At 44.7% G+C, this 12,491-nt stretch overlaps 1 protein-coding gene across 5 annotated transcripts in view; it reads left to right on the forward strand.

Moving 5' to 3' along the window:
* The first annotated feature begins 553 nt into the window (after positions 1–553).
* The window catches only part of OSBPL8 (oxysterol binding protein like 8), a 425,114-nt gene continuing 413,176 nt past the window's right edge, over positions 554–12,491 (forward strand). For 3 of the 5 annotated variants that reach the window (XR_010179465.1, XM_063927415.1, XM_063927416.1), the window contains exon 1: positions 555–727. The gene's annotated coding sequence lies outside the window, so the exon portion shown is untranslated. Of the gene's footprint in view, positions 728–12,491 lie in introns of all 5 variants that reach the window. The other 2 variants (XM_063927418.1, XM_063927417.1) reach the window with 2 other exon arrangements.

Consider the following 12,491-nt stretch of genomic DNA (forward strand, 5'->3'; position numbering starts at 1 on the left):
TGCAAAAAGTAGCTAACGAGCGATCAACTCGGAATGAGGACTATTGTTTCTATACCCATAGGGTTGCATTCAAAAATGTGTGATTTCTGGGTTACCATAAGTGTGGCATATGCAAGCACTTACTTGCGGCTCTCACTTGCAATCGAAACAACCCTTAAGTGCTCAGTGCTTTAGTCGATGTAGACTAAACGTGAATTCTAGCGAATGATGGATACTTTAGAAGTTAAAGCGCCAATTTGAATTCTGAACTAAAGTCAAAAGTGATCTTCAAGCATTAACTAAAGACTAGAGGAAATGTAATAGTGTGAGAATTATCTTGAAGAAGGAAAGTGGACCGAATCCTTTCTACCTATTTCATGAGTGCATCCACAGACGTGACTGAATGGTTCCAACACTTTTCAGGAAAACCTTACCTAACTCTACAGGTTCACAGACACTTCCGGTGACATAAGAGCTACGAGTTCCAACCACAACATGGCGGAAAGTCGAAGACACGCGTTGTAATGTGCGCAGCTACTGCTAGATGGCAGTGAGGGGTCGTGGTGGGCGTGGTGAAGATGACACTATCACATCGCGCTGCAGAGTGCTGCTGGTGCTTCTACTGGGGCTGGAGCTGGCTACTTGCGCTGCGTCCTGCTGTGGCGATCGGTGTGCGGAGCTGAGTTGGGGATAGCGCTGTCCCTTCTCTCCGGGAAGAAGATCATCTCTGCGGGGACGGAGCGCTAGGGTAAGACAGAGATGTACAGTAATTGGGGCAGGCAGTGTAGTGACCGACTAGAAAGCACAGCGCCGGCAACTGTGTGTCATTCTGCCTAATAGATGCTGCTTATGGCATGCTGCAAGAGACCCATGTAGTACTGTAGTCAAACATTTATGTATGTACATGTGTGTATATTACAGAGAGCAACGTATTGTCTTTCATTTTTGTTGTTGGTGGATTGACATTTCTTCCTGATGCTCATAAAGCTATAAATACAGTCTGCATTCTGTAGTGGTTTCTTCATTTGAATTATATTCGCATATGGTCAACCAGATACTGCTGTTATCTTAGACTCCAATCAGCAACTCTTGGGGTTGGCTTCAGTATGGATGGGTGTGTACATGGTTTTTAATTTATATAGATCAAGTTAATAAGTATAATTAGAGTGTTTTTTTTTTTTCTGTTGATCTTTATCTTGTACCATATCTTGCCACCTTAACTGAAATTGCAGTCATGGGAGTTTTCTGTTTATGGGGCGCTATTGTTAGGAAGGTACTGTATGATAACGCAGTCCAATGTAATGGAGTTTGGTTTGCAGTGATGTTGTATGTCAGTTTTAAATGTATTTTTATTTATTTTTTGTTCTTAAAATGTACAGCATAATGGCTGTATATTTAATACAGGGTGCTCCTTTTGTATACCATGAATGACTATATCTGCCTATGTGCTAAATATGAATATAAATTCTATGTAAGAACACCCAGTTGTGTTTGAATACAGGTCAGCAGAATAATGTAAAACAGATGATTGTTATAGCGGTCTCATCTGTTTAATAAGACACAACTCATGCTATATGTATGAAGGCTGGAGGTACATGTGTGTAATAAGCCAGAGCTCTGGGTATGATCAGTGGTTTTAGTTTAGCGACTATGTGGTTTTACTGCAGTAAACACGGGAAGTATGCTAAATATCTCAGAAATTGTGTGCGTGACAACAAATGTCTGTTTTTACAGCCCTAAAAATATCTGTCTTGTAGTTATAGTAAATGTAACTTTCAGAATTTCCTTAAGATAGCTTTTTCCAGGCTAGTGCCTATTTGCATAATTTAAAATTGTAATGGAGAAAAGATGTGTAAAGTAGTTAGTTTTCGGCTATGGTTCTATTCAAACTGGTGAGATGTAGGAGGTCATCTGCTGCCTCTTTAGCTGATACTGTATGTATTTTTTTTCTATGTTCCGACTGAACATCCCAAACACCATACTTTTCCTCACCTGTTATGCCTAAAACAGCTTGCCACTAGGCTACACACTGTAGGTAAAAGAATGACCTCAAGCGGACCTATCCTGCTGCTTTGGCCAAGGGACAGGATCTATTCCCTGCGCTTACATAGTTATCCAATTTGCTGACATGCCTAGAAAATGGCCATCCTTCGGCATTCTTTGAGTTTTTGGCAACACTTGGTGATTTTTAAGCCTATGTGTCTGTATCAATACAGGTTTTTGGAGGTGGATGCCAGCGCAAGGCTATCTGGAACGCCTTGTAGGAAATGAGTTTTAAAACAGTGACAAAAAGATTGACAGTCTGTTACATTTTGAGCACTCCTAGCAAACATACTAAAACTTCAATAGAATGTGGTAAAGGCCTTCAGTAATCATATTGTACATGCATCCATAAGTATTTTTATTGGACGTATACAAATACAAAGAGAAACCACGTTTTAAAGCCTGCAATTGCTTCTTGTTTGTGCTTTGCTAGCATGTGGTCAAGCATACCTTTATGACTTTACTGTGGGAACTAAAGCATAATAGTCAGTTATTTTCATTTTGACCTATTTGGCATGAATGCTTGTGTTTGTGTATCAGCATATAAGCAAAGAGTTAAAAAATACTATGTAGTTTCACTACATGTCTTCCAGAGGGGTTGGGTAAGTAATCCTCGCAGTCAGTATCCGGATGTGTGAAGATGCTGACAGCGGCATCCCGACGGTCCAAATGACAACAGATACCGATAAATATTTGAACTCTGCCGTGACCTTAACGGCCCCCCCTCCTGCAGCCTAATCACACTGATAACCAGACATAAACCCCCTGTACTACAGAAAACAATGTATTCCCTAACACCAGCCTGGCTACAAATAATTAAGGGACACTGCATGTAGCAGCTAAACTCATCTAAAATCCTGTTTAATGCGCACAAACTATGGACTCAGGAGGCTGCAAGTGGAATTGTGGACACCCCAGCTGCATTCACACCCAATCAGAGCAACAATGTGTTTGCTCTATTGGGTGCCCATTAATTAGTGCTGCACTCAGAACAATTGAATTCCAACCTGTCATGGGCTCAATTCAATTCTGCGTGATGTTAATAGCGCTGGGAAGGAGGTTCTGGAGCTATTAAATTGTCCTCATTGCTAGTCAGGAGATTCCAGTTCTTGCGCCTTTTAAACGTGTGTTTAGTCGCGAGAACCGACATTCTTCAACTTAAGTGCCTGCAATGCTTTTGCACCACGCTAAAGAAAGAAAACCGCATTGCAGCACTAGTTTAGTTGGATTTCTGCTCGCACTTTAGGAGGGGTGCAAGCAGAAATCCTCCAGTCTGGGATAACAGCACGATCAATTGAATATCACCGGGACCACCTTCCCAGCGCTATTAACATTGCGCAGAATTGATTCGAGCCCCATGGTAGTAAAGATACTGCTCACAGGCAGACATTTCAACATAATATCAATATGTAAACGTGTATGCATAAATTAATCTATCACTGCGCACACATCAAGTGTTTGATGTGCTCCTTTCTTACTGAAAAACAATAAGATCTGAAGTACAGAACACCTTCAAATTTCTGTCTGGTTCTTGGCCAATAGGAAGGCAGTGGCGGACAATCTTTACCCCTTGCACGCCGACACTTCATTTTCTGAGTAAGGAGGTGAAGGGGAGCAAAGTGAAAAGTATGAACATTCCTCATCGTTAGACAAGAATGATGGCAAGATTTGAGTTCCAAAGGGGTAGACTGATGAGCTACTAAATGCGATGAGTGACTCTGGGTATACAGAAAGAGAGCCAATATCTATTTAAGATCAGATGTTAATCCTCGTTTAATCTTCATCTGGGTAGAACAGAACACCGCGTCGTCATCGCCAGTTCCTTTGCAGCTGGAATCAAACACAATCACAGATTTCTTGAAGTAGCAAATGTGAAGCCCTGCAGAATTGTGCCTGAATAAGTTGCTGTTTTGGAAGTTAACAAAAAAATATGGTGGACATTTTCTATACATTGTCTGCCAATGACACTCCCCGAGATACCATATATGCCTTAGCACAAAAGGGCAGTAATAAAAGTGATAGATTATCGGACAAGTCACCTTAAACATGGCAAATATTTCAAAGCCTCATCATATGAAACATAGATGACAGAACACCATCTGTATACATCTCCAACAGTTTCCATCATTCCCCACATCTTTAAGAAAGTTAGCGGAAGACTGGTATGGCTCTATCGTGTGTTTTGGATACATCACAAACCTGTCCTCTGTTTCCATCTTGTCCGGTTTCTTACCGGGATATTGAATAATGGTAACGAGTAGTACTGGGATAACACAGATGCACAAATACTGATTTACGGGTTTATATAATATTCAAAAAAACAGAAGAGAGCTGGCTTTGCTCTCATGCTGCCACTAGTAGAGTAGGAGCCGACACAAATATATCTTCCAGGGAAGGACGTTAGGTTCAGAAATAGAACAAGTGCACCTTATATGATGAATGCTGAACAGTGCATTGTAAATAAATAAAAAAGGTCTTTCTGATTAATTGCTGAAGTCCTGAAGAGTAGGAAATGAGTACCGTAATAGCCAAGGTTTCATTTAGGATTTAGAAAACCGTTTTTACCTATATAATTGCTTATGTTTGTTTTTCTCCATAAGCCAGCGTGTAAGAAAATAACCATTCTAAGTTATTTCAAATTAAGTTATGTTTTTAGAATGGAAACTGGAGACTTGTCACAGCTAATTGATGGATAATTCATATTTTTACACTGCAAGAATCTCTCCCCTGGGGTATCTACATTAACCCAACTTACAGGCATGTTTACATCACGTTTGCGTGCCTTCTTTATATTGCCATTACATTTGTATGCTACTTGTAGGACACAGCATTTTGTTTTTACTTTAGTATTTCTTTAAGGGATGTTGGTTGTGTTGCTGCTTTAGTTATCCCTCATGCAGTCAGTATGTTTTGATAAATTATGTTTTGATTCTATACATCTGTAGAACTATTTGTATTACACTTAAGTAAAAGGTTCAGATACCCTGTGTCTTGTATGTTGCTGTACTTTGCCCATTTACTTGTACATAATGGTTGCTGAATGAATTTTTAAAAATCACTTATCAAGGTCAGAGCTGTTGGTGTAAAGTTCTAATCTTTAAGCTACGCCTTGTTTTATCCACAGTGTGCTTTGTGAATGTACTGTGTGATTAAACAGGTTATGGTAATATTCCAGCTTCTTTTTTTCCCCCATTGTTGTACAGTAAATAGTATAAAGTCTACTGATGCAAATTATTACATATGCTGTGGAAAGTGCTGCATAATATGTTTGCTCTATAGAAATAAAGGGTAATCGTAATCAAGCTTCACCTCTGTTTGACACAAACCTGTTTCTCTTTAACCATTTTTGTGTGTAGTGTTCACACTAGGCTGTTTTAGCGTGGTGCCACTCTCTGCCTGATTTAAAAACTGCAAAATGCTCCCTCATCTTTTAGCAGTGCCGTGCTAAACCAGCCTGGCGCAGAGACCAGCGGGTAGGATAAGTTGCATCTATTCACAGTGAGGGAAAGGCTTGGTACGCCCCCAAGAGTGAAGTCGATAAGGCAACGCCACCTCCCTTGCCAGTTATGCCCCGGTTTCTTGCACACACAGAAAATGTATGTGTGTGTATAAAGGTGACTTTGGGTGTCTCTGTTTCTATAAAATTAGTACTGACATCTTGGGTGAAAAGTATAAAATTTATTTAGACAGATATAGCAGATAATAGCAAGTATAGTACATAACATTAATAAATTTACACAGAAAAATGAATCGCACTAAAAAGATTCCTAGACAAACAAACAATAAAGGGTGACACTTTTAAAGTCAATTAAATTGTAATGGCAAAAAAGAAAAAAAATATAAAAAGAAAGAGAAACACTTACTTTGTTTTTTGTTGAGGTGTGTATGTATCTACATATATAAAAGCCAAATACCACTGACTAACTCAACACGAAATCTCCGGAACCATGAGGACTAGGAACTTGAAATCTGAACAGTATCTTTGTTTTGTGACGTAGGCACCCACTAAGAAGGGATTTTTCAAAAGTCCACCCTAAAAGAAGGGGTGAAATGTTTTGTTGTTCTTTTCTCTAACGTCCTAGAGGATGCTGGGGACTCCGTAAGGACCATGGGGAATAGACGGGCTCCGCAGGAGATAGGGCACTTTAAGAAAGCTTTGGATTCTGGGTGTGCACTGGCTCCTCCCTCTATGCCCCTCCTCCAGACCTCCGTTTTACACTGTGCCCAGAGGATGAAGGGCGCACTGCAGGGAGCTCTCTTGAGTTCTTTGCTACAGAAAGCATTTTTGTTTGGATTTTTACTTTTTCACAGGGAGCACTGCTGGCAACAGGCTCCCTGCATCGAGGGACTGAGGAGAGAGGGGCAGACCTACTTAACTGATAGGATCTGCTTCCTCGGCTACTGAACACCATTAGCTTCAGAGGGGGTGAACACAGGTTCGTCCTGGGCGTCCACCCCCGGAGCCACGCCGCCGTTCTCCTCACAGAGCCAGAAGAACAGAAGCAAGAAGACGTCTCAGGTGGCAGAAGCCTTCAGCTTCACCGAGGTAACGCACAGCACTGCAGCTGTGCCGTCATTGCTCCACATCACCTCACAGACTCCGGTCACTGTATGGGTGCAGGGCGCAGGGGGGGGCGCCCTGGCCAGCAATAATAACACCTCTTAGATGGCAAATAGGTATATACATGTACAGCTGGACACTGTACATGTATATAATTGAGCCCCCGCCATTTTACACGATTTTGAGCGGGACAGAAGCCCGCCGCAGAGGGGGCGGGGCTTCTCCCTCAGCACTCACCAGTGCCATTTCTCTCTCCACAGAACGCTGAGAGGAAGCTCCCCGGACTCTCCCCTGCTTACACACGGTGAAGGGAGTTTAAAAAGAGAGGGGGGAGGGGGGGCACATAATTGGCGGATAAAGTATAATACAGCGCTGCTGGGGAAAAGCATTCTGTGTTGGTCTCCAGGTTGTTGCGCTGGGGTGTGTGCTGGCATACTCTCTCTCTGTCTCTCCAAAGGGCCTTTCAGGGGATACTGTCTTCAGAAAAAGTTTCCCTGGGTGTGTGCAGTGTGTCGGTACGTGTGTGTCGACATGTTTGATGAGGAAGGCTCGCTTAATGTGGAGGGGGAGTGCTTGAATGTCAGGTCGGCAACGCCGACACCGGACTGGTTGGATATGCTGAATGTCTTGAATGCAAATGTAAATCTCCTGCATAAAAGATTAGACAAGGCTGAAGCTAGGGATCAGTCAGGTAGCCAGTCCGTGCCTGTCCCTGTGGTGCCAGGACCTTCAGGGTCTCAAAAGCGCCCCATATCCCAGGTCGCTGACACAGATACCGATACAGATACTGACTCTAGTGTCGACTATGAGGATGCAAAATTGCAGCCGAAGGTGGCAAAAGGTATTAGGTACATGATTATTGCCATAAAAGAGGTTTTGCATATCACGGAGGAACCCCCTGTCCCTGACACGAGGGTTCACATGTATAAAGGGAAAAAGCCTGAGGTCACGTTTCCGTCCTCATTTGAGCTAAGCGAATTATGCGAAAAGGCTTGGGAATCTCCGGATAGGAGACTCCATGTTCCCAAAAGGATTCTCATGGCGTATCCTTTTCCACAGAAGGATCGGATACAATGGCAATCTGCGCCTAAAGTAGACAAGGCGCTGACACGCTTATCCAAGAAGTTGGCACTGCCTTCTCCGGATACTGCTTCCCTCAAGGATCCTGCTGATCGCAAGCAGGAAATTACCATGAAGCACATTTACACACATTCAGGAACTATAGTTAGGCCGGCCATGGCGTCGGCCTGGGTTTGGAGTGCTGTCGTGGCATGGGCAGACTCTTTATCTACGGAGATGGACACCTTAGATAGGGATACCATTCTAATGACCATGGAGCATATCAGAGATGCTGCCTTGTGTATGAGGGATGCTCAGAGAGACATTTGTTTACTAAGCTCTAGAATAAACGCTATGTCTATTTCTGCTAGGCGGCTCTTGTGGACCCGACAGTGGACGGAGACGCCGACTCAAAGCGGCATATGGAGTCATTGCCTTACAAGGGGGAGGAGTTGTTTGGAGAAGACCTCTCGGACCTAGTCTCTACTGCTACAGCCGGTAAATCAAATTTTTTACCTTATGTTCCCCCGCAGCATTCTAAGAAGGTACCACATTATCAAATGCAGTCCTTTCGTTCCAATAAAAACAAGAAGGTACGAGGATCGTCCTTCGTTGCCAGAGGTAAAGGCAAGGGAAAAAAGCTGCACTCAGCTAGTTCCCAGGAGCAGAAGTCCTCCCCTACTTCCGCAAAGTCCACAGCATGACGCTGGGGCTTTCCGGGGGGTGGGGGGGTCAGATCAAGTGGGGGCACGTCTTCGTCTTTTCAGCCACGTCTGGGTTCAATCACAGGTGGATCCCTGGGCAATAGAGATTGTTTCCCAGGGATACAGACTGGAATTCGAAGACATGCCCCCTCGCCGGTTTTTCAAATCTGCTCTGCCGGCTTCCCCGTCAGAGAGGGAGCTAGTGTTAGCGGCAATTCACAAATTGTACATTCAACAGGTGATAATCAAGGTTCCTCATCTCCAGCAAGGAGAGGGTTATTGGGGGTAATTCCAAGTTGATCGCAGCAGGAAATTTTTTAGCAGTTGGGCAAAACCATGTGCACTGCAGGGGAGGCAGATATAACATGTGCAGAGAGAGTTAGATTTGGGTGTGGTGTGTTCAATCTGCAAACTAAATTGCAGAGTAAAAATAAAGCCGCCAGTATTTACTCTGCACAGAAACAAAAATAACCCACCCAAATCTAACTCTCTCTGCACATGTTATATCTGCCTCCCCTGCAATGCACGTGGTTTTGCCCAACTGCTAAAAAAATTCCTGCTGCGATCAACTTGGAATTACCCCCCTTATTCATCCCTGTTTGTGGTACCGAAACCGGACGGTTTGGTCAGACCCATTCTAAATCTAAAATCCCTGAACCTGTATTTGAAGAGGTTCAAGTTCAAAATGGAATCGCTCAGAATGGTCATCGCCAGCCTGGAGGGAGGGGATTGGATGGTGTCCCTGGAAATAAAGGATGCATACCTTCATGTTCCGATTTCCCCCCCTCACCAGGCGTTTCTGAGATTTGCAGTACAGGATTGTCACTACCAATTTCAGACGTTGCCGTTTGGTCTTTCCACGGCCCCGAGAATTTTCACCAAGGTAATGGCGGAAATGATGGTGCTCCTGCGCAAGCAGGGAGTCACAATTATCCCGTACTTGGACGATCTCCTTATAAAGGCGAGATCTCGGGAGAAGTTGCTGTACAGCGTGTCTCTGTCCGTGAAGACGTTGCAGATGCACGGCTGGATTCTCAATTTACCGAAATCCCAGCTAGTACCTGCAATGCGTCTGACCTTTTTGGGCCTGATTCTAGACACAGACCAAAATAGTTTTTCTTCCGGTGGAGAAGGTTCAGGAGCTCATAGCCCTGGTCAGGAACCTTTTAAAGCCAAAAAAGGTTTCGGTGCATCATTGCACAAAGGTTCTGGGGAAGATGGTGGCTTCATACGAGGCCATCCCCTTCAGCAGGTTCCATGCGAGGACTTTCCAATGGGACCTATTGGACAAATGGTCCGGGTCCCATCTACATATGCAGTAACGGATCACCCTGTCTCCCAGGGCCAGGGTATCTCTCCTGTGGTGGCTGCACAGTGCTCACCTCCTAGAGGGTCGCAGGTTCGGCATTCAGGACTGGATCCTGGTGACCACGGACGCGAGCCTCCGAGGTTGGGGGGCTGTCGCACTGGGAAGAAATTTCCAAGGTCTCTGGTCAAGCCTAGAGACTTGTCTCCACATCAATGTCCTGGAGTTAAGGGCCATTTACAACGCCCTACGCCAGGCGGAGGAATGGCTTCAGAACAAACCGGTTCTGATTCAGTCGGACAATATCCCGGCAGTCTCTCTTGTAAACCGCCAAGGCGGCACAAGGAGCAGAGTGGCCATGGCAGAGGCGACCAGGATTCTGCGCTGGGCGGAAGGCCATGTAAGCGCACTATCAGCAGTGTTCATCCCGGGGGTGGACAACTGGGAGGCGGACTTCCTCGGCAGGCACGACCTGCATCCGGGAGAGTGGGGACTTCATCAAGAAGTCTTCACACAGATCGTGGATCGGTGGGGACTGCCTCAAATAGACATGATGGCGTCCCGTCTCAACAAAAAGCTAAAGAGGTATTGCGCCAGGTCAAGAGACCCTCAGGCGGTAGCGGTAGATGCTCTGGTGACACCATGGGTGTTCAGATCGGTCTATGCGTTTCCTCCTCTGCCTCTCATACCCAAGGTGTTGAGATTAATAAGACTAAGAAGGGTCAGAACAATTCTCATTGTTCCAGATTGGCCAAGGAGGACTTGGTATCCGGATCTGCAAGAGTTGCTCACAGAAGATCCGTGGCCTCTTCCTCTAAGGCAGGACCTGCTGCAGCAGGAGACCTGTCTGTTCCAAGACTTACCGCGGCTGCGTTTGACGGCATGGCGGTTAAACGCCGGATCCTAGCTAAAAAAGGGATTCCGGAGGAGGTCATTCCTACCCTGATCAAGGCTAGGAAGGATGTGACATCGAAACATTATCACCGTATATGGCGGAAATATGTTTCTTGGTGTGAGGCCAGAGCTGCTCCTACGGAGGAGTTCCATTTGGGTTGTCTGCTTCACTTCCTTCAAACGGGAGTGAATTTGGCCCTAAAATTAGGGTTCATAAAGGTCCAAATTTCGGCCTTATCCATTTTCTTTCAAAGAGAATTGGCTTTTCTTCCTGAAGTACAGACTTTTGTGAAGGGAGTGCTGCATATTCAGCCTCCCTTTGTACCTCCGGTGGCGCCTTGGGATCTTAACGTGGTATTAAGTTTCCTCAAGTCACCTTGGTTTGAACCACTCAAAACAGTGGAGTTGAAATACCTCACTTGGAAAGTGGTCATGTTGTTGGCCTTAGCTTCTGCAAGGCGTGTTTCGGAATTAGCGGCTTTATCATATAAAAGCCCATACCTGATTTTTCACGTGGATAGGGCAGAGTTGAGGACTCGTCCTCAATTTCTGCCCAAGGTGGTCTCATCTTTTCATATGAACCAACCTATTGTCGTGCCTGTGGCTACACGGGACTTGGAGGACTCCGAGTCCCTGGATGTGGTCAGGGCTTTGAAGATTTACGTGACCAGAACAGCTAGGATCAGGAAGACTGAAGCTCTGTTTGTTCTGTATGCGGCCAACAAGGTTGGCGCTCCTGCTTCAAAGCAGACAATTACTCGCTGGATCTGTAACACGATTCAGCAGGCGCATTCTCCGGCAGGATTGCCATTGCCTAAATCGGTTAAGGCCCATTCCACTAGGAAGGTGGGCTGCTCTTGGGCGGCTGCCCGAGGGGTCTCGGCACTACAACTGTGCCGAGCTGCTACTTGGTCGGGGTCAAACACCTTTGCAAAGTTCTAGAAGTTTGATACCCTGGCTGAGGAGGACCTCCTGTTTGCTCAATCGGTGCTGCAGAGTCATCCACACTCTCCCGCCCGTTTGGGAGCTTTGGTATAATCCCCATGGTCCTTACGGAGTCCCCAGCATCCTCTAGGATGTTAGAGAAAATAGGATTTTACTTACCGGTAAATCTATTTCTCGTAGTCCGTAGAGGATGCTGGGCGCCCATCCCAAGTGCGGACTTCTTCTGTAAGACTTGTATATAGTTATTGCTTACATAAGGGTTATGTTATAGTTGGTCGGTCTTGAACCGAGGCTATGTTACTTGTTCATACTGTTAACTGGGTAGTTTATCACAAGTTATACGGTGTGATTGGTGTGGCTGGTATGAATCTCACCCCTAGGTTACATAAATCCTTTCCTCGTACTGTTCATATGCTCTGGGCACAGTTTCTCTAACTGAGGTCTGGAGGAGGGACATAGAGGGAGGAGCCAATGCACACCCAGAATCCAAAGCTTTCTTAAAGTGCCCTATCTCCTGCGGAGCCCGTCTATTCCCCATGGTCCTTACGGAGTCCCCAGCATCCCTTACGGACTACGAGAAATAGATTTACGGGTAAGTAAAATCCTATTTTTTTTCAAATTCTTTATTATCTCTTAATCCAGATAAGATTTAGATTTGTTTTTTTGGATACAAATGTTACCTAAGTAGGTGTATATATTTTTAGCATCATGTTAATCTAGGTTTAAAAACAATTATTTTTTTTTTAACTGTTCTTTTTCCGACTATCTGTTGATTTTTTGTTTCATATTAAATTATTAATTTTGAGGATAGTTAGGGACTTCTTTAGCATCCACATGAAACAGTCTAAATTATGAGAATTACTCTGATCCCATCTGCTACGCTATGACCATTAACAAAGCTCAGTGGCAGACTTCTTCTCCCATGGCCAGTTGTATGTTGCTTATTCCAGAGTCTGCTCCTCTTACAGCCTGGGCATTCTCCAGTAAAGTGATAAATGGG

The sequence above is a fragment of the Pseudophryne corroboree genome, chromosome 6 (assembly GCF_028390025.1).
Source record: "Pseudophryne corroboree isolate aPseCor3 chromosome 6, aPseCor3.hap2, whole genome shotgun sequence".
Classification (NCBI taxonomy): Eukaryota; Metazoa; Chordata; class Amphibia; order Anura; family Myobatrachidae; genus Pseudophryne; species Pseudophryne corroboree.